The sequence below is a fragment of the Heptranchias perlo genome, chromosome 17 (genome assembly GCF_035084215.1).
Source record: "Heptranchias perlo isolate sHepPer1 chromosome 17, sHepPer1.hap1, whole genome shotgun sequence".
NCBI classification, from domain to species: Eukaryota; Metazoa; Chordata; class Chondrichthyes; order Hexanchiformes; family Hexanchidae; genus Heptranchias; species Heptranchias perlo.
In genome coordinates this window covers 61,846,021-61,864,896 of record NC_090341.1, presented here as the reverse complement: position 1 = coordinate 61,864,896, position 18,876 = coordinate 61,846,021, and positions in this window count along the sequence as shown.

Here is an 18,876-nt window from a genome sequence, read left to right as displayed (position 1 = left end):
CAGACACGATGGGCCGAATGGCCTCCTTCTGTGCCGTAAATGTTCTTTGTCTCTATGTTTCTATTGTGCTGGTGATATTAGAGAAGAGATCTGTGTTTACTGTAGTTCTTCCACACGGGGAATGCACGAGTCCACAGCCTGACCTCACTGAAGAATCAAAAGTTTCTGTTCAAATCCGCTGTTATCATGGGGCAGATTTTCACGTTGGTTATGCACCTCCGTGCACCACTTCACATAGCGTGACACACCAGAAACCTGCAACGTTAGACCTCTGTCCCTCCTCCCCCCGAGGGGCTCACATTGCTGCCAGGCCTGTGTCAGAATCGGAGCTTCGTAATAAAATTCAAATGATGTGGGAGTGACATCATAACATCGCCCAGGTGTCAGCCAGTGTTCAGTGGCTGCACTTTCATCTCTGAGTCATTCCAGAGACTTGAGCACAAAATCTAGGCTGTACTGAGGGAGTGCTGTACTGAGGGAGTGCTGTACTGTTGAAGATGCCGTCTTTTGGATGAGACATTAAACCGAGGCCCAGGAAGATAAAGAGGAAGAGGAAAACTAGTAGATGGAAGCCGGGCAGGTCAGGCCGTCCCAGTGATGTTCTGTGCCTACCTCATCTACAGGCAGTGGCACACATACTTCACTTTAAAAGAAAGAACGAAAGACTTGCATTTATATAGTGCCTTTCACAACCACAGGACGTCCCAAAGCACAATGAAGTACTTTTGAAATGTAGTCACTGTTATAATGTAGGAAACACAGCAGCCAATTTGTGCACAAGGTCCTACAAACAGATATGTGATAATGGCCAGATCATCTGTTTTAGTGATGTTTGTTGAGGGATAAATAAGCTATGGAGAGACTCCAGCTCTCAAGGTAAGATGTGACAGCAGGCCCGGTGACACAGATAGTGTGAAGGCTTAACTGTTGAAGCCCCAATTACAGCCTGTGTTGCTTTCAGTGTCACTGCATGAAAGAAGGCATGCCAGGGTCACCGTCCGCCAACCATACCCGATTGGCCGATATGCCAAGCTGCCACTGACCATATTTGCAAGTGTTCTGCACCAGCTGTGTCCTTAAGCCGACCTTTACCTCTTTTCAGGGATTGTGCCTTGGAGTTGCAAACAGAGCCACCTTCCGTGTAATCACCTCATGCAGCATCACTTCAACTTCAGCAGCTAGCAAATGGGGTCAGGAGCTGGGCTGCTCGTCACTTGCCTGCATTGTGAGCTTCCTTTGACTCCCTTTTTGCCTATCACTTTTTAGTCCTCTCCTCTTTCAGTCTTGGCAAAGGCTGCCCATGAGTTGAGCATTCCCAAAGGCTGGAAGAAAGAATTCTCCCACTTCCCTTTATTTGTCAGCATGAGTTTATATTTCACCTGCACATAATTTTCCACTCCGACCACTAGTGTCCTTGTCTACACCTGTCCAAATCTGCACCAGGAGCTGGGAATAATTATGCAGATGAGCGAACACACAAAAATTGAGTTCTTTTACCTTTCCATCAAGATTTGCACTATTTAGGACTGATCTGCACCAGCACACAGAAATTCGCTCCCTCATCGTTTTATTCTCTATGTATGTTCTTCATCGTCTCTTTACAAATCCATATTAAATCAGTTACATTTAAGGAGGAGATCTGCAGGAAACTAATAGGGAAAGTTTAATTTGAGCTCACACTGAATGACCTCACGCAATCACAAATGATCTCCAAGGTACAGCATTTGCCGCAAGAGAACTAATGGCACTAAGCTGCTCAATCTGGTTCTTTGACTAGTTAGATGCACAGGAGAGCAAGATAAATAGAACAATGATTCAGTCCTCTGAAAAGCAATCTGATTTTAAAATATCTGAATGTCCTTGTCTCTAATATTCCCTTCTGGTTCAGTACTTCAGTACAGATCTGAGATAACTATGGCTGGGGTACAAGATTAGGAAAGTTTTATATTTTAACTATTTTTTTCCTGGAACAGTTTCACATCTGTTTGGAGAAAGAACTTGCACTGATATAGTGCCTTTCACAACATCCTAAGGCAGTTTATGAAGTACTTTATTACTAAGGTGCTGCCATTGTTGCAATGTCGCTAATTTGCACACAGCTGGGTCTCACAAATAGCAATGAGATAAATGACCAAATAATTTGTTTTAGTAATGTTGGTTGGGGGATAAATATTGGCCAGGAAACCTGGAAAACTCCCTTGCTCTCCTTCAAATAGTGCCATCTTTTACATCCATCTGGGAAGGGAGACAGGACTACAGTTTAACTTCTCATCCAAAAGATGGCACCTTCGACAGTGCAGCACTCCATCAGTACTGCACTAAAGTATCAGTCTAGGTTATGTGCTCAAGTTTCTGGAGTGGGACTTGAAGCCATGACCTGGTGGCTCAGAGGTGGGAGCGTTACCAACTGAACCATGTCTGACACTTTAGGCTTTTTGGCAGTTGTGTGTCAAAGTAGGTCACAAATTATATAAATGTTACATTAAATTGTCAATACATTAATCATGAGGGATACTTACATCAACACTGAGCAAACTAACTTTGCTGCAGCTTATACTTTTGTGTTTGTGCAATATGTGGGAGTGATTTAGTGCAGATGCCTATCCCTGATGGAAGGGTTGAGTTAGGTGAAGATGCAGATAGCTTGTCAGTTGATGGGTCTTCGTTTGGTGATAGGATGGTCCTCAGTGAAAAATTGTACAGTGATCGATGAAGTTCCAGGGGGTTTTCTCCCTGTATAACTTCTCCAAATCTTCAGCTCAGTGACACCAATTGCTGTTCTTTTTTTTGGCCTATCTTCATCTTCTCAACTTTGAGTAATTCGAGGTCTGGATATTTAACTATCCATTTATATAGTACCTTTCAAGTTCCCTTGACATCTCAAAACACTTTATAGTTAATTAATTACTTTTAAAATGTAGTCATTGTTGATATGAAGGCAAACGCAGCAGGTCCTACAAACAGCAATGAGACAAATGGCGACTCCAGCAATGCAGCACTCCCTCAGTACTGCACTGGAGTGTCAGCCTAGATTATGTGCTCAAGTCCCTGGAGTGGCGCTTGGACCCATGACCCTCTGACCCAGAGATGTAAGTGCTACCACTGAGCCAAGCAGATATATTGGTGGCACAGTCAACGCTGAGGCAGAAGGTCATGAGTTCAAGCTCTACAACCTTCTGATTCAGAGGTGAGAGTCCCATCAATTAATTTATTTAGTTAGCTTATCGCTGTTGTGGGACTATAGGGTTAGTTGTATATCACCTCTCTTGATCAAAGACTCATTTAGACTACAGAACTTTTGCATTGATGAGGATTTGTGCAATAATACTAATTCAGGATTTTATTACCTTGCCAATAAGTGCAAATATCATGAAAGCTTATTCTGGCCGTCCATTATCCTCAGGTATCTCAGACTGCTTGTGGTATTTATGAATTAGTTCTCTTTTGCTAACTTAATGCAATAGATTCTGATGGAATGTCCCACCTGAGACATTAACCCGTCTTTGCTGACTTACTTGCTGTGCATTTCCAGCATCTTCTGCTTTTATTTTAGGTTTTTCTTTATATTTCTCCTTTGCACCTCCTTTGCCCCTGCCTGCCATATCCTTAACCTTTGGGCGAATAGATTGAGAAATTTCCAACAACACTTCCACCGTCTCTCCGCTAAACCATCTTTCCCATCAAATGGAAGCTGAATCAGATGCTGTTGAGATCCCTACGGCAGGGTAGAAAGATGTAGCCGGGCCACATGATGTAGCGAAATACCATGAAACACGGACTAAAGTTTGCAAGTCAAGGGCCTGCACTGTTGGAGCCTGAATCTGGTCCTCAACAAGAGGGAAGAAATCCCTCCTGAAAAGAAATCCCTGGCTAGACAAAGCCACTCACTGCATCAGGGTTGCTTGGAGATGATCAAAACCTGCCCAACATGCCTGGGGACAACCCATATGTGCTTGGAAGGTGCTGGTCCCAGGACGGCCAGACATTTGACTCTTGCTCGAGTGTTTCAGGGTGAGCCTCTTGAGAAACTGACTTTCCATAATGAAAGGACTTTAGAGAATGTCACAGAATCTGCTACCAGCACCTGATCCAGCCTGTATCCCATACAACCACTTTAACCTAAGGGTGGAACCCAAAAGCTTCCCTATATCAGACCAACTTCTGTAGAATACTTTTAAGGTTCACAGACATGAGAAAGCCATTAAAAATAACATGCTGTGCTTGGTGCAACCAGAACTCTGGAGGATTCAGCTAACTTCCCTACGTTACAACATTTCAAAAAGTACTTCATTGGCTGTAAAGCGCATTGGGACATCCGGAGGTCGTGAAAGGCGCTATATAAATGCAAATCTTTCTTTTCTTTCTTTCTATCCCCTGGGCGTTAAAAGCCTCAGTAAATCTAACAATAGTTTCTAACGTCACCGAGAGGAGAGCATGTAGACGAGGAATGAGAGGGGGGGAAAGGATGGAACTTTGGGCACAATGAGATAACTGCATGAATGTGGGGGGTGAGGCTAATTCAGATGATGTGCAGGCTGTGTTGGGACAGGCAACAGTGGCTCTTGTGAAGGACATGGAGGATGGAGTGATCGACCAAGCCAAAAAATGCAAGGGGGGATAATGAATCACAATCACAAAGGATTCACTGCTGATTAACCAGGGTGGTCTCGAGGCCATAGCAGTGCAGAAACTAGATTAAAGGGGTTTGAACAGCGAACTGGGCCTAAGCGATTGGCCTCCCTGTTGGGCAGGTCCTAATGTGATAGAGAAAAGAGCCAGCAACCATGACAGTGGTTGAGCTGGAAGTCACACTCATTTAATCTGTTTCATCTGCTTTAATACACATCGTGGACCAACTTAACTTTACTGCAAACACTATGCTGTAATAAAGAAAATAAAAAAGTTAATGCTGGAAACACACAGCATCTGGGAGGAGAAAAGACATGTTAACATTTTTGGCTGGAGACCATGAATGAGACATTGAGAACTGCAGCAATAAACCTTTCTCTCTTCATTCCCCACAACGCAGTGAGGGTTTGGTTAAGAGCATAAGAAATTTTAAGAAAAGAAAATCAGCCTACCTTCCCACCATGCCCCTCAATTCTTTCTGTCTCCAGAAACAATTGTAATTGCTCCTTGCTGTCATTTATTACTGTCCCCTTGAATGGTATTCCCTGGTAACTGATCCCAGAATTCATTTACCTTTCATGTTTGAAAGTTCCACCTTTATAAAAAGGCCGGAAAAGAAAGAAATCTGAAGAAAAAATTCCATGGTCCCAGACCCAGAAGAGCTCCACTTCTGCCATTGGACACTTCAGGCTAAAACCAAGGGAGTTTATGGCCTGCATAGTCCCTCTTCCTGGTCACACCCCCTGTGATGTAAGAGGCTATTTTTGTGGCCCCTATGAATTCCAGGACCTGGTAGATCCGGGCCTTCGACACAGCCCCAGTAATCTTCCAATGGGAGTGTGCCATTCAGGATCATGAAAATTTAGGGCTCATGTTTGCTGAGATCATTGCCCCAAGGTTCCTCCACAAATAGAAACCGGCCTATTTTTGCCTAGAAGGCAATAAAGTGATTGACAAAAGGAACCAGAGGTGACATGAGGAAATAGTTTTTAAGCAGCGATTTGTTATGATCTGGAATGCACTGCCTGAAAACCTACAGGGGGATATAGACAGGCTGGGTGAGTGGGCGGAGATTTGGCAGATGCAATACAGTATTGGAAAATGTGAGGTTATGCACTTTGGCAGGAAAAATCAGAGAGCAAGTTATTATCTTAATGGCGAGAAACTGGAAAGTACTGCAGTACAAAGGGATCTGGGGGTCCTAGTGCAAGAAAATCAAAAAGTTAGTATGCAGGTGCAGCAGGTGATCAAGAAGGCCAACGGAATGTTGGCTTTTATTGCTAGGGGTATAGAATATAAAAACAGGGAGGTATTGCTGCAGTTATACAAGGTATTGGTGAGACCGCACCTGGAATACTGTATACAGTTTTGGTGTCCATACTTAAGAAAAGACATACTTGCTCTCGAGGCAGTACAAAGAAGGTTCACTCGGCTAATCCCGGGGATGAGGGGGTGGACATATGAGGAGAGGTTGAGTAGATTGGGACTCTACTCATTGGAGTTCAGAAGATTGAGAGGCGATCTTATTGAAACATATAAGATTGTGAAGGGGCTTGATCGGGTGGATGCGGTAAGGATGTTCCCAAGGATGGGTGAAACTAGAACTAGGGGGCATAATCTTAGAATAAGGGGCTGCTCTTTCAAAACTGAGATGAGGAGAAACTTCTTCACTCAGAGGGTGGTAGGTCTGTGGAATTTGCTGCCCCAGGAAGCTGTGGAAGCTACATCATTAAATAAATTTAAAACAGAAATAGACAGTTTCCTAGAAGTGAAGGGAATTAGGGGTTACGGGGAGCGGGCAGGAAATTGGACATGAATTTAGATTTGAGGTTAGGATCAGCTCAGCCATGATCTTATTGAATGGCGGAGCAGGCTCGAGGGGCCGATTGGCCTACTCCTGCTCCTATATCTTATGTTCTTAAAGGGCGGTAGGAGCAGATTCAATAATAACTTTCAAAAGGGAATTGGATAAATACTTGAAGGGAAAAAAATTATAGGGTATGGGGAAAGAGCAGGGGGATGAGACTCATTGGCTAGCTCTTTCAATTTATCTACCTGGCCTCCTCCTCCCATATCTACTATTATGATACTATGATGGAATTTTAGGGTTAATTTATATCATGATGTTGCCATGAAGTTAAATTCATACTACAAGGGGTTAACTCCCAGGTATACACAAGCTACCTGGAATGTTGATTAGGTCCATTTGTGGAGTACTGGATGAAGTGATTAACAGAATTGTATACTCTCAGAATACCATATCCATTTGAGACAATGTGGGGAGGGGGGTGTTAGCACATTCCAGAGAAGCCTGTGTCTATAATGTGGACTGGCTTCAGTCATTGGGCACAGGAGACTTATCTAGTCAGGCAATGTAACTGCCATGGTTCTCATGGTGGGGAAACTTCAGATCCAAGGTGGAAGCCTTAATTAGCAGCTTGTCGTGCCAATTCTCAAGAAAGAGAGCTGAGGGAGGAGGTGCTAGTTCAGTATTTGACTTCTCTCTCTGAAGGGAAAAAAGACAGTCTGCAGGAGGTTCGAGTTTGAGACAGTCAGAGAGAAAGAGGGGCCTCACTTTTGAAGTCAGGGCAGTTAGCTAGTGATATTGTCTTGTAAAGTGAAGTAGGCCCATATTAAGGGCAAAGTTTCACATATTTTGTTATTTTTGATGTCATGGAAATCGATAAGTCTCACTGTCAAAACAGTATTCTGTTCATTTATGTATTTCCTATAAAATAAACAAGTTGATTACAATTAGTCTTATCTCACGAGAGTGCTTATCAGTCAGCTTTCAGGTAGATAAGAAAATAGCATGTGGTGGTGCATGTGAGGGGTCTTCCTGATATAGCCCCGAGGTCACACTGTCGTATAACTAGATATTGGGCAGTAAAGGTAAACTCCTGGTCATGGGGAATGCAACATCCACTTACGGGAGTGAGTAGTGATGCTGAACCAGGAGAATATCTGTGGTTTTGGCAGGCCAATAATGTAAACACAATTCAGATCTAATTGTGGCAAAAATGGAGTATTTTTGTTTGTCTGGGTTTGGCTTGGTGCCTGTCCCTTTAAATCCAATCACAATCACAACATCAGCTGTGGCTCAGTGGTGGCACTCTCGTCTCTGACTCAGCAGGTCGTGGGTTCAAGTCCCATTCCACAAACTTGAACACATAATCTAAACTCTCAGGCAGATGGAAAAAGTCCCATGACTCCATTTTAAGAAGAGCAGGGGAGTTCTCCTGGTGTCCTGGCCAATCCCTCCACCAACATCACTAAAACAGATTCTCTGCTCATTATCTCATTACTGTTTGTGGGATCTTGCTGTGCGCAAATTGGCTGCAGCATTTCCTACATTGCAACAGCGACTACAATTCAAAAGTACTTCATTCAATGTAAAGCCCTTTGGGACGTCCTGAGGTTGTGAAAGGCGCTATATAAATACAAGTCCTTGTTTCTTTTTACACTAAGGAGTGAAATTAGTCTTGACCTGGAGCCCGAAACGGGCTGACAGGGAATCAGCAGCACATTTCACACCTGGCACATGTTCTTTTCCACTGAAAATAGGAGGTGATATAAAACGCACGGCCGATTCACTGCCAGTCTGATTTATATAAAACGCACTGCCGATTCACTGCCAGTCTGATTTGTATAAAACGCACTGCCGATTCACTGCCAGTCTGATTTGTATAAAACGCACTGCCGATTCACTGCCAGTCTGATTTGTATAAAACGGACGGCCGATTCACTGCCAGTCTGATTTGTATAAAACGCACTGCCGATTCACTGCCAGCCTGATTTGTATAAAACGCACGGCCGATTCACTGCCAGTCTGATTTATATAAAACGCACTGCCGATTCACTGCCAGTCTGATTTGTATCAAACGCACTGCCGATTCACTGCCAGTCTGATTTGTATAAAACGCACTGCCGATTCACTGCCAGTCTGATTTGTATCAAACGCACTGCCGATTCACTGCCAGTCTGATTTGTATAAAACGGACGGCCGATTCACTGCCAGTCTGATTTGTATAAAACGCACTGCCGATTCACTGCCAGTCTGATTTGTATCAAACGCACTGCCGATTCACTGCCAGTCTGATTTGTATAAAACGCACTGCCGATTCACTGCCAGTCTGATTTGTATAAAACGGACGGCCGATTCACTGCCAGTCTGATTTGTATAAAACGCACTGCCGATTCACTGCCAGTCTGATTTGTATCAAACGCACTGCCGATTCACTGCCAGTCTGATTTGTATAAAACGCACTGCCGATTCACTGCCAGTCTGATTTGTATAAAACGGACGGCCGATTCACTGCCAGTCTGATTTGTATCAAACGCACTGCCGATTCACTGCCAGTCTGATTTGTATAAAACGCACTGCCGATTCACTGCCACTCTGATTTGTATAAAACGCACTGCCGATTCACTGCCAGCCTGATTTGTATAAAACGCACGGCCGATTCACTGCCAGTCTGATTTGTATAAAACGCACTGCCGATTCACTGCCAGTCTGATTTGTATCAAACGCACTGCCGATTCACTGCCAGTCTGATTTGTATAAAACGCACGGCCGATTCACTGCCAGTCTGATTTGTATAAAACGCACGGCCGATTCACTGCCAGTCTGATTTGTATCAAACGCACTGCCGATTCACTGCCAGTCTGATTTGTATAAAACGCACTGCCGATTCACTGCCAGTCTGATTTGTATAAAACGCACGGCCGATTCACTGCCAGTCTGATTTGTATCAAACGCACTGCCGATTCACTGCCAGTCTGATTTGTATAAAACGCACGGCCGATTCACTGCCAGTCTGATTTGTATCAAACGCACTGCCGATTCACTGCCAGCCTGATTTGTATAAAACGCACTGCCGATTCACTGCCAGTCTGATTTGTATAAAACGCACTGCCGATTCACTGCCAGTCTGATTTGTATAAAACGCACGGCCGATTCACTGCCAGTCTGATTTGTATCAAACGCACTGCCGATTCACTGCCAGTCTGATTTGTATAAAACGCACTGCCGATTCACTGCCACTCTGATTTGTATAAAACGCACTGCCGATTCACTGCCAGTCTGATTTGTATCAAACGCACTGCCGATTCACTGCCAGTCTGATTTGTATCAAACGCACTGCCGATTCACTGCCAGCCTGATTTGCCTGACTGACGAAGTTTAAAGCCAGCTGCAGTTTAAAAAAACAAACCCATGTCCAACTAAATTCAATACAAATGCGGTGAAGTTAGTTTGAATTGGTTTTCCAACTGTCGGGTTGAGAGAGGAACCAAGCTACTTTAGGACAATCACCGACTGTGTAATTTGTCCTATTAAATGTATGAGAATGAATTATTTTGAATCTGACTGTCAGTTATGAAAATCCAAACTATCCACAGCAATCAGTGTAAAGGCCTTTAAACACTGGTCTCTGTTCACAATGCTGAGTTTGTAGAAAATAATTAAATCGATTGGAGAGGATAATGTAGACTAGCTAGTTCCTGTAATCAGAAAAAAGTACTAGAAAGGAGAGAGCTACACATCTGTAAAGGCTATCCATAAAATAATTACTTCGCATTAGATTGTGACTCATTTCTTTTACTCAACGAGTTAAATCGACTTTCTACTGTACATCATGCATGGACCATTCACTTGTCCATTGGTGTGAGGCTTTACCACTCTTGAAGATGGGTGAGATTCTGTGGATGCAAAGGATAAATTCCAGTAGCTTAAAAATAATTCCCAGATATTTATTATTCCAGGTACATTACTGAAGGTTAGGATATACACTTGAAGATCTATGGAGATGGGACTTTCCCATAAAGGTGATCTAAGATACAACAGCCAAAATCACCTCGAGCAAGAAGGGTAAAGAACCAAAGACGTAACAGCAACCATTATTATTCTATCAATGTCGTCGAGTCGGTCTTCCAATCAAGACCAAAACTTCAAAGTTCTACATCTCTTCAACATATTTCCCCAAACACACTCCTACTCACAGTATAATGCTTTAATATGATGATGTGACAATATATTCTTGCACAGTCAGTATGATGGTGATATTTTAACACATTTTTACACAAGTGTGATAGTAGTAACATACTCATTCACACTCAGTGTGACAGTACAAGATTACCAACATGTTTTTCTGGAATCAGTGTGATAAAATTGCATTACCAACACACCATAGGACCCTGAGGTTATATTTAAGTAAGTGTTTTGTACTTTTAACATTACCATCACTCTGACCCTTCATTACCATAACAATGATCTACTCCGTACCTCCTAACTACTATCACACTAACTCTGTGCACCCCTTTATTAACCACACACATAGTAATGTACCTTCTTGTCACCATTGTTCTGATTGTGCTAGTCTCCTATCATCATCCTGCTCCTCATTACTACCACAATGATTTAACTGTTTTCCTAGCCAATAGCCATGTGGGTAAAGACACTGGAAAGAGCTGTACTTTGATCATGTCACTGGACAGTGGAGATATTCAGTTCTGGTGAAAGGTCATCGACTTGAAACGTTAACTGTGTGTCTCTCTCTCTCTCCACAGATGCTGCCTGACCTGCTGAGTATTTCCAGTATATTCTGTTTTTATTTCCGATTTCCAGCATCCGCAGTAGTTTGCTTTTGTTTTCGGTATATCCTGTCTGTTTGCCAGCCTGGGTTTTCACTTCTATCCTGGAACTGAGTGGATGCATTAATTATCAGCATGCTGTGCACTTGCAAGAATAAATATTTACTTAAGCAGTAATGAACAAATCAGACTCCCGTCACAGTTGTCTGAGTGATATTCTTGTCGCTCAGCTTCATGAGGTATAATCTATTTTGCCTTTGTTGAGGGGCATGTGCTAATGATTCCCTGTTAAATGTTAATAGGTTGTGAGTCCCTGAAGTAAACTCAATAAGTGTGGCTTCGAGTCGGTGCCTCTGCTGGGATCACAGTAATTATCTGTCACTTTTCTATGGAGGCCAGGGATGAGGAAGAAGTATTTTCTCTTATCTATGTTCTTGACTTTTATCTTAAGACTTTTTTTTATTAACTTAGGAAAATGACAGACACACATTTTAAGAAAAGGTTGAAGACTGGTTCAGACACAGGAGAGCACATTCGTGGAAGAAAGATTCTCTCTAATATATGTACTGTCAATGAATGGGAACTCAAGACACAGCCTATTTGCAAGTAAAATCTATCAAATTTACAGAGGAACAAACAAGCTTGGATGAGAAAGATTTATATCTATTATCATTGCTGTCTAATTTAATATAAACAATCTGGCAGCAGATGATTTATTTCTAAAGCAGTGAACACAGGAAATGTGTATGTAAACAAACACTGCCTCAGTCCAATAATTCAATTACTGTCAGCAACACAATCCACCACAAATTACACCTTAAAGAGCGTCCAAGGAAATTTGCTTTTCCAAATTTTAAAATGAGAAAAATAAAGCAATAGTAGTAACAATTAGACATTTTTACTATTCATCAGTAATAGTAGTGTTCAGTTAAATGTAGGAGGGCCAGTGAAGGGTCTTCACAGTGCTGGAATGACCATAATAAGGAAACTGCAATCAGAAACAGTACAAATTACCGAAATACACAGCCTGCCAATTAGCATCTATAGAGAGAAAAGACAGGTTTGGGGTAGAACCCTACCTCAGAACTACGCTCGGGGTACATTTGTGTTGTGGTCATTTTACTGGACCAGTAACCCAGAGGCCTGGAGGATGTGAATTCACAATCCCACCATGGCAGTTTGAGAATTTGAATTCAGTTTAAGAAATCTGGAAATAAAGAGCTGGTATTGGTAAAAGTGACCATGTTTCTGATTGGAGTTTCCTTATTATGGTCATTCTAGCACTGTGAAGACCCTTCACTGGCCCTCCTACATTTAACTGAACACTACTATTACTGATGAATAGTAAACATGTCTAATTATTACTACTATTGCTTTATTTTTCTCACCGCCCACCCGCTGCCTTCTCAGGACTGTCGGATTGTTGTAAAAACCCAACAGGTTCACTAATGTTCTTTAAGGAAGGAAACCTGCTGTCCTTACCCAGTCTGTGTAACCCCAGTCCCACACCAATGTGGCTGGCTCTGATGTTGTCTTCAGAAGCCACTCAGTTGAATCAAACTGCTACAAAGAAGGCGGCCCACTGCCACCTTCTCAGGGTATCTAGGGATGGGCAATAAATACAGCCCACTGCCACCTTCTCAGGGTATCTAGGGATGGGCAATAAATACGGCCCACTGCCACCTTCTCAGGGTATCTAGGGATGGGCAATAAATACAGCCCACTGCCACCTTCTCAGGGTATCTAGGGATGGGCAATAAATACAGCCCACTGCCACCTTCTCAGGGTATCTAGGGATGGGCAATAAATACAGCCCACTGCCACCTTCTCAGGGTATCTAGGGATGGGCAATAAATACGGCCCACCGCCATCTTCTGAGGGCATCTAGGGATGGGCAATAAATACGGCCCACCGCCACCTTCTGAGGGCATCTAGGGATGGGCAATAAATACGGCCCACCGCCATCTTCTGAGGGCATCTACGGATGGGCAATAAATATGGCCCACCGCCATCTTCCGAGGGCATCTAGGGATGGGCAATAAATATGGCCCACCGCCATCTTCTGTGGGCATCTAGGGATGGGCAATAAATACAGCCTTGCCAGTGATGCCCACATCCTGAGAATGAATTTTTAAAAAACAGAAACCTGCCAGATAAACGAGCATTTAGTAGAGTCTGAAAAAGGGGAGGGAGAAAAAAACAAGAGACACTCCAATCTTTGACAGGAAGTTCATTGGCTGAATACCCTGCAACCTGCTTCAAAAGAAAACAGCAAATTCTTAGATGATACGAAAGATCAACAAAAACTTGCATTTATATAGCGCCTTTAACATAAAGAATGTCCCATGGTGCTTCACAATACACACTGAGCCAAAGGATGAGATGGTAGGAGAAGTGACCAAGAAATTGTTTTTTAGGGATGGTTTTAAGGTAGGAAAGGGAAGTAGAGAAATGAAGGTGTAGGGAGGGAATTCCAGAATGTGAGACTGAGGTAGTTGTAGGCACACTGGCGATGGTGGGGCAAATGGGGGGATGTACAAGAAGTCGGAGTTAGAGGAATGAAGAGTTTGGAGGGGGGAGTTGTAGTGCTGGAGGACGTAAGATAGGAAGAGATAGGAAGAGCAAAGCTATGGAGGGATTTAAACATAAGGATGAGAATTTTTAAATTTGAGGTGTTGGGACCTTACCTTTGTAAATCAGTAGGACCAGGATCACAAGCGAGTGAGACTTAGTGCAGCATAAGACATAAGCTGAAGTTTACAGAGGAGGAAGATGGGAGGCCGACCAGGAGTCCATTGGAATAGTCGAGCCTGGATTTCAATGGCAGATGGACTGAGGTAGGTTTGGAGACAATGGAGGAGGATAGTGTGGTTGACTGTGTCAAAGGATGCAGAGAGGCCAAAAAGGATAAGGAGGGATAATGCACCAGAGAATGTCAATCATGACTTTGGTTTGGGCCATTTCAGTGGGAGGCACAGAAACTTTATTGGAGGCCTTTAGCAGGGAGTTACAGGAATGATGCGCATAGATCTGAGAAGCAACAGCATGGTCAAGGAACTTAGAGAAAAGGGAGGTTGGAAATTGGGTGGTAGTTTGCAAGCACAGAGGGGTCGAGAGTGGGTTTTGAGACTGGGGTGATGACTGTGGTTTTGAAAGGGAGGGGGACAGTGTCTGAGGAAAGAAAACCAATTACAGTGTCAGCTAAAGTGGAGACGTGGAAGGGAAGTTGGGTGGCCAGCAGTTTAGTGGGATAGGGTCGAAGGGGCAGAAGTGGATGAGCTTGGAGAGGACATGGAAGGAGAGATGGGAGAGAAACTGGAGAGACATGGGTTCAGGGCTAGGGTAGGGAGAGGCTGGGAAGAGGTTTGGCTTGGTGACCAAAAGGGGAGAAAGGAGCCGAGGCAGCTAGAAAGGAGATTGGTAAGATTAACACCCAACAGGCACTTTGAGCAGAAAGGTTGGAGAGAGAGGACGGGCCAATTGGGGTTACTGCTCGTAAGGAGGCAGCAACGGGTGCCTTGATGGGCCCTTCGAAGAATGCTGAGAGACACAGAGGGTAGCCATCAGCCTATTCTAGGTGGATTCAAACCTGGGATGGTGACAGGATAGTAGGAAGGCAAAAAGGCAGTAAAAGGTTGGGGTAGGGATTTGGGAGCAAAGTAACTGAGAGATGAGTAATGAATGGTGGTGCAGCTGGGTGATAGGAAGCGGGGAAAGAGGAGAGAAGGACTCGAGGGACTGAGACAAAAAAGATAGGAGTAATAGGCTCGGGTTCACAGCGGCAGCCAAAATACACCTGAGTGGACACAGAGGGATTTAGGTAAGGTAGAGATGAGGAGAGACGTCACTGTTGTAGAGAACAGGGAGGAGATGATATGAAACAGTCAAAAGTTAATATCTGAGGGCCTGTGATGGGATGAGGTCAACTTGTAGACAGTGTGGAGTCGGTTTGGAGTGTCCATGAACCAGGTTTGAAATCTGTGGAGAGGTTGTTGATCCAGGAACTGTTCAAGGGGCCAACGGGCCAAGGCTGACACTAATCGTCCAGGCAAACACTCTCGGGAAAAGTGCAGTATTGATGCAATGCAACATTATTGAAGGTGTTGTTGACGTGATGTTAAATTGAGATCCTGTTTGTTGTTTCAGTGATTCAGGTCTATGTGAAAGGGCTTGTGGCATTATGCAAAGAGGTTTGTAAGTTAGGTGTCAGCTTTGGCTTGGTGATAGCACTCTCATCTCTGAGTCAGAAGGTTATGGTATCAAGTCTCAGTCTACAAACTTGAGGACAGAATGTAGGCTGACTCTTCAGTACCGTATCGTGGAGGTATTGTACTGTTGGAGATGCCGTCTTTCAGATGAGATGTTAAACTGAGGCCTCTGGTAGATGTAAAAGATGACACTATTTGAAGTTCTCCCAGTGGAGTTCTCCTAGTGTCCTGACCAATAGTTATCCCTCAACTAACATCGCTAAAACAGATGATCTGGTCATTATAACATTGCTGTTTGTGGGACTTTGCTGTCTGCAAATTGACTGCCGCGTTTCCTACATTACAACAGTTACTACACTTCATTGACTGTGAAGCACTTTGGGACGTCCTGAGATCATGAATAGTGGAGCAAGTCTTTCTTTCTGCAATTGTCTCCTGTCGACCAATCAAAAAAAGACACAGATTGGGAGTGATTTTAAACCCCAAGAACGGGTGGGTTCGGGACGGGTGGGAGTTGAAAATTGTTGTTTCTTGGGTCCTGACCCCTACCCGGCTTTATTTCCGGGTTGAATGTCGGTGTGTAAAATTCCAGGCTTCCCACTGGGAATGCAAAGTCTGAAAATTCTGCAGTTGTGTTAAAAAAAAACAACTATTTTCAACTCCCAACTGCCCTCAACCCACCCGTTCTTGGGGTTTAGAATCACCCCCATTATTTCTATTTGTGGGGACATACTATCTGCAAAATGGCAGCTATGTTTGCACTTCAAAGTAATATGAAGCAGTTTGAGATAAATACAAGCTTGTGAATGATATTGCAGCACAGTACTCAGTGAATCTCCACTCAATGTCATGGTGTTAAAATTGGTGCTTAAATGTTTATTTAACAATGAAATCAATGAGAGCTAATTCTGTGACAGTGACATGTTCAAAAATATATTTATTAAAAAAGACTTACAGCCACTTCGATGGAATCAGCAGCTAAACCAGATCACAACCATTCCTGTGATATCAATAACACAGATACCAGATCACAATCATTCCTGTGATATCAATAACAGATACCAGATCACACCCATTCCTGTGATATCAGTAACACAGATACCAGATCACACCATTCCTGTGATATCAATAACACAGATACCAGATCACACCATTCCTGTGATATCAATAACACAGATACCAGATCACACCATTCCTGTGATATCAATAACACAGATACCAGATCACACCCATTCCTGTGAAATCAGTAACACAGATACCAGATCACACCCATTCCTGTGAAATCAGTAACACAGATACCAGATCACACCCATTCCTGTGAAATCAGTAACACAGATACCTGATCACACCCATTTCTGTGATATCAGTAACACAGATACCAGATCACACCCATTTCTGTGATATCAGTAACACAGATACCAGATCACACCCATTTCTGTGATATCAGTAACACAGATACCAGATCACACCCATTCCTGTGATATCAGTAACACAGATACCAGATCACACCCATTCCTGTGATATCAGTAACACAGATACCTGATCACACTCATCCCATTCGGTGTCAGTAACAAATACCAGATCACTCTCATTCCTGATGTAACATCAACAGTGATATCTGATCACACCCATTGCATGTCGTCTCAGTAACACAGACCCAATGGAGTACATTGGTCTTTTGGATCTCTCTGACAAATATCTAGATCACAGCCCTCTTTGGGATCCCATTTTTTGTGGTGGCTGCAGGGTCAGCTATGTGCTCTCCCCAAAACACCAACATGCACGTTTTCAGCACTGGCATGATTGCGTGGACTTAATATGTCACTGTGCCATTATTCCATATGCTTACCATGCTGAACTGTCGAGCTCACCCCCCATGTTGATCACACTGCGGCACTGTTATCCTGTGAACTTACTGTGAACACTATTTGAAAATGTGTCCAGACTACTGATTAGCTCTGCACTAATTACAGAAACAAATGAAAAGGCACCATTTCTGTGTGAACAGGCCTCATTGTTTATTCTGATAATCATTTCATTACAGCAATTACCACATGTATGTGTTCCAGTGAAGAGTTTTAATGAATTTGAGAAGATTAATCCCAAGAGCTAAGTGAATAAATTTCACACCTAAAGCGCCTGATTAAGAGATAAAATTTCATTATAATTCCAAAATGGAATTTCTAATAGATGAGGCAGAGGGAATGATGGAGGATGAATGAGAGAGTGAGAGATGTGGAAAGAGGTATCGCCAGAAAGATAATTGGTGCTATTTTGGAATGTAACATCCATTTGATAAGGAAGTAAAACAGATAAAAAGAAAGTGAAACAAACAGACAGTAAGATGCATAAGAGAACCAAAAGACAGAGACAAATAGAAAATTAAAAGCACTGGGAGGGCTCTCACCATATGCCCACTGTTAATACCATGTATCTCCCCTTGAGCACACTGCATTAAACCCCATCTAGGCTACATATTTTGCTAGAAGGTACTTTCTGCTAATACTCACATGGTCGCTGATGTTAACAGTCACATTGCAAATTTTATATGATAACACTTTTGCCACATCATGCTCCAGAATGTGGCAGAAATGTTAACAGACCCTTCCCACCAGTGACCACAATTAACATTCCCACTCTTCGCTAATAATTGTGGACTCTTCTGCTCTCCACCAGGCTGACTCTTTGAGAGCACGCTTATTGGCACATTCTCTGCTAATACTTTCAACCGTGCTCTCTCCAAATACTCTACTCAGCATGCTGTTCCTACTAATGCAGGTGCACTGCACATTTACACCTATACTGGGATGAGTGAACTGCACCAGGTAGTTCTGTCATACTCAGTGCCAAGGGTCACTTCTATCAGCAAATCCTTGTTCCTCACAAACCATATATGCATTAATAGGACCGAGAACATTGTGTCTCCACTCCAGCAATGCTTCCCTGAAACTTCCTGTCCTCTTTATGAAGGCCCCCGTAGCGCTGTGTCAGAATCAGGTGCAGCAATGCCAATTTGAACTTCCTGCTGTGTTTCGAACATCTGCTCAATCTGGAACACCAATTCCTGGTCTCAGGTCATGTGTGAGCTGCTCACATAAAAAGAAGACTCTGTGAAAAAAAAAGCCAATTTTTGCTTCGGGAAATCGGCATTAACTGGGCGATGAAGGCCTAAAAGTAGGTTCAGTAGGCTTGCTGCCCCAATAGTGCTGATGATTGGTCTGCTGCTACTTTCACTGTTTCAGGTGGTAGGCCCCTTTCAATATGTAAATCAGGGTCTATGATGTAAATAGAACCCACCACCCCCACCCCAATTGCCATTTTAGGGTTGAACTGGCGGGAGCATGCACTGTGCACACAGTTCCACAGGAGACAGAACCAAAGAGGCTCTGAAAAGATCAGTTTGGTATGCAGGTGCAGCAGGTGATCAAGAAAGCCAACGGAATGTTGG